The sequence below is a fragment of the Nannospalax galili genome, unplaced genomic scaffold, assembly GCF_000622305.1.
Source record: "Nannospalax galili isolate Female #2095 unplaced genomic scaffold, S.galili_v1.0 scaffold891, whole genome shotgun sequence".
Taxonomy (NCBI): domain Eukaryota; kingdom Metazoa; phylum Chordata; class Mammalia; order Rodentia; family Spalacidae; genus Nannospalax; species Nannospalax galili.
This window is the reverse complement of record NW_008330576.1, coordinates 420934-425578: the sequence shown is the minus strand read 5'-3', so window position 1 is coordinate 425578 and position 4645 is coordinate 420934.

Sequence of the window (4645 nt, the reverse complement as noted above, 5' to 3'; positions counted from 1 at the left end):
TCTGGTATCTCCCTTTCTTACCCTTTGAACTCCTTCTTCATACTTAGTCCCTCAGTAGCTGCGCCATTAGAGAACATAGCACCCCCTCCTCCAGCAACCATGAATGATCATTAGCTCCACAGGAACAGATGGGCCCTCATGAGCACCTCTGCTATCCATGATGGAAAGCTGGAGGGCCCAGTCTTGTGCAGGTCTCCACAGCTTCTGTGTTCACAGCCACAATGGCAATGTTATGTCAGGATAGTAGTGTTTCACATCACTCTTCCCTATCCTCTAGTTCTTAAATCCCTTCTGCCCTCTTTGCTATGACATTCCCTGGGCCTTGGGGGTGGGGTGAGAGAGATGTCCTATTTAATGTCAAGAGCTCATCAGTTACTTATTCTCAGCACTTCAACCAGATGTGAGTCTCTACATTAACCATCACCTTTGGCAAAAAGGAGATTCTCAGCCCCAGGGTGAGAGAGGGACTAGTCTATGGGTATAAACACAAATATTTAGAAGGCAGTTTGACAACAGCTTCATTTAGGGAAACAATGGCATTGTGCTCCCCTCTTGCGTTTATGCCCTCCCCAGTCATAGACTTTGGACCAGATTTACAGTACCAGGTGTGTATTCCCTCTCATGAACAGGCCTTAAATCTAATCACAAAGTGGTTGGTTAGTCCCAGAAGAGTTGTACCACCATTTCATCAGTGGGCATTTCTTAGTTGGTAGGTGAATATTGTAGCACACATAGTCTACAGTTGGGTGAGAGCCCAGATGAGTTTTTCTCCCAGAAGCCAACATAGCACCTTCCAGCTCTATGAACATTAGCCAGCAGGGAGGGAGTTTCCAGTCAATCCCATCTTGATTTTTCTATGCCCTCTAACCAAAGTGTGTGGTGTCTTCATCAATCTGATTCTGGTGGGCAACCAAGAGTAATGGCAATACATGAATATTTAGGGGACCTCTGAGACCTCTTTGGTCAACAACTTACAGGGAGCTGACCTGTATCTGGTATTGGGGGTTCCTATTAAAAGTCTGTCTTCTGGAAGCAGCATTATCTATTCAAAAAGTGCACAATGGAATTCTATTCAGCCATTAAAACAAACTATGGAATTTACTATAGGAACATGAATAGAACTAGAAAAAATTATACAAAGTAAGGTAATGCAGAAAGGCAAATGCCCCATGTTCCCTCTCACATATGAAGCTTAGCTTTGACTTTAGATTTCTGTATTTAAATTTGAGTGTCTGTAGAGGCCAGGAAGAAAGGAACCATGGGGGCCCTAAGGGGAGAGAGAGAGAAACTCACAGGGGCTATGAATGTGGGGTATGAAAAGGCTTAAACAGGGCTGAGGTGGAAGCATGGGGGAACGGGGAGTTGGTTGGGGGAGGGATAACAAAAATTAAGGATGTGTGAAAAAGCCATATAGAAGCCTACTACCTTATTAAAGTAAAATTTCAAAATTATATTAAAAAAACAAAAATGCAAAAGGAGCTTGGAAGGAGGTAACCTTCAGGGATAGACAATGCTGGGTTGTTGGCATTACTGTTTATTCATTTCTTTCTCTCCTATGATTATTAGTGGTTTGCTGGTTTACTATGCTGAGTCTTCCTACGTCTCCTTGTTCATCTATTCCTCTCATAAAATAGTTATTCTTTCTCATTATTTCATGTCTGAGACTGTTTTTCTTTCACCTCTGTGTATGTATAGTATTCCTTGAAGTGTCTCTTTTGCAGTGCTGCCTTGGGGGGTCATGAACTGCCTTAGTTTGTGCTTGTCTTAAAATGTCCTTGTTTCACCATAAAAGATAACTTTTCTGGATATGACAAACCTGGTTGGCAGTTACTTTCAGTGCTCGAAACACTTGTCCATGCTCTCCTCACTTTTAGGTTGCTGATGACAGCTGATATTATTCTACTGTGTTTTCCTTTGTTGGGGAGTTGGCATTTCCCCAGTTTTAAAAGATTATCATTATTTTTATTTATGTGTGTGTGTATATGTGTGTGTGTGTGACTAAATTCCACACATGTGTATGCCCTCAGAGTCCAGAAGAGGGCATCAGATCTGGACTGGACTGGAATTACAAGCAGTTGTGAGCCACTCAATGTGGCTCAACTTCAGTCCTTTGGAAGAGCAGCAAGTATTCTTAACTGCTGAGTCATCTTTCCAGCCCTTCTTTTCCAGCTTTTAATACTATTTATCTGTGCTGTATTTTCACATCTTGACTATAGTATGCTGTGTAGAGTTCTTCTTTGGTCATGTCTGAATGCCCATTCTATGGATTTGCAGAAGTGACTGTTATAATTCCACCGAGTAGCCTCTCTGTGCCTCTGGTGTTTATCTCTGCCCCTCCTTCTATCCCGTGGCTTCTGAGGCATGTTCTCTTGATAGAATCCCAGCTTTCTTGGGCATTTTGGTCACCCTTGCTTACCCCTTCCCTTAATGATGTTCTAGTATAGTACTTCCTGGACCTTTCCCTTCATCTTTGTTATTCTTTCTTCCGCTTGGTTGAGTCTATTGGTGATACTTTCCACTAGCTTTTATTTAGTTCACTGAGTTTTTCATTTCTAACATTTCCAATTTGAGTTTTTAGGGTTTTTAAGAAATATTTTATCTATTATCTTTATTTTATGTGTTTGAGTGTATTGCTTGCATGTGTGTAAGTGCACCTGTGTCGTGCAATGCCTGAGGAGGTCAGAAGGCATCGGGTCCCCCTGGAACTGGAGTTATAGTTGGTTGTTAGCTGCCAATGTGGGTGCTGGGAATTGAACCTGGGTCCTCAGTAAGAGTAGTCAGTGCTCTTAACCACTGACCCATCTCTCCAGCCCTGGTTTTTAGGAGTTTTGTTTCTGTTTTTAGTTTCCAGTTTTTTGAAACAGAGTCCCACATGGGCCATGCTAGCTTTAAGCTCACTCTGTAGCTGAAAATGGCCTGGAGCTTTTGATCCTCTGCCTCTGCTTCCCACGTTCTGGAATTACAGGCATGAGTCACATACCAGCTCTCTACTCTGCTTTTCTACTTGGTACTTTTTTCATGTTGGTGTTTTTTTCATCACAGTGCTATCTCATCCAGCTGGCTGACTTTTCCCTTTTTGTTGCTGACTTTCCTTTCCAGGTCCTGGGCTGAGTTCATCTTGTTTGTGTTCTCTTTTAGGTCACTGATCATTTTTTCTAATGAATTTCTGAGATCTTTATCCTAATTTTATCTATTTTCAATATCTTTAAACTCAGCAGTTGAAGAGCCATAATTTTTGAATGAGTCATATTGCCTGGCTTTTTCAATTTCTTGTGTTTTTGTGTTATAGTCTGAGCATCATTGATCTGGGTGTCTTTTCTGGCTTTACTTGGGAATCTTTATACTGAACCCCACTCTTGAGGGCTCAACCCTGAGTGTCACTCAGTGAACAGAAAGTAGTTATAATAGTAATGATAACAAACCATGCAGGATATGGAAATACAGCTAAAATCAATTACAGCTTATCAATGTATCACCAATGACCATATGCTGGAAAATAAGAAAACTAATATGCTACAAAATTAAAAAGTATTTAGGTAAATGATTGAGATAAAGAAAGGTGGTAGTGAAGGAGGGAAATAGAGGGAAAAGAAGGTTAAAGAAATGAAAAGAGTTTGGAGAAGAATGTTGTGCAGAGGAAGAGAAAAGAGCAAAAGATTAACAAAGATAGAAAACAAAAATTCCTAGTAATGAGAAATCTGTATGTGAGAGAGAGCGTGTGCACACATATGAGGCATGGTGCATGTGTGGAGGTCAGAAGTCAGCCATGAGTGTGGGTCCTCTCCTTCCACCTTGTTTGAGACAATGTCTCTTTGATATTGGAAGCTACATACACCAGGCTGGCAGGCCTATGAGCTTCTGGGAATTCTCCTGTTGCCACATCCCTTCTCACAGTAGGAGTACAGGGATTACAGAGGTGCACACCTGCTTTACATGGTTTCTGGAGATTCAAACTCAGGTCCCCATGTTTGGACCACAAGTGCTTTATTCACTGAGCCATCTCTTTAGCCCATGAACAAATTTTTAAACAAAATTAGATAAACGTAAGAAGAGAAATAAAAATGAGGGTTTTTTTTTCAATATTTTATTTATAGCAGGGCTTGGTGGCGCACACCTTTAATCCCAGCACTCAGGAGGCAGAGGCAGGCAGATCTCTGTGAGTTCAAGGCCAGCCTGGTCTACATAGTGAGTTCCAGGACAGCTGGGGCTACAGGGAGACTCTGTCTCAAAAAGACCAAAAAAAATTTTTTTATTTATTATTTTTATTTTATGTGTATGCGTGTATTGCCTGCTTGTAGGTAAGTGCACCCATGTCATGCAAGGGGGCTGGAGAGATGGCTTAGAGGTTAGGAACACCGGCTGCTCTTACAGAGGACCTGGGTTCAATTCCCAGCACCCACATGGTCGCTGACAATCATCTGTAACTCCAGTACCAGGGGACTCCAACACCTTCTGATTCTGTGGGCATTGCACGACACATGTGCACTTACACGCATGTAGGCAATACACTCATATACATGAAATAAAAAATAAATATTTTAATAAAAAATAAGTTTTTAAAAAATGAATTAAGATGTTCAGACACTTAAAAATGGTTTTAAGAGCACATATACACAAACCAAATCTGTATCAGCAACTATTATTT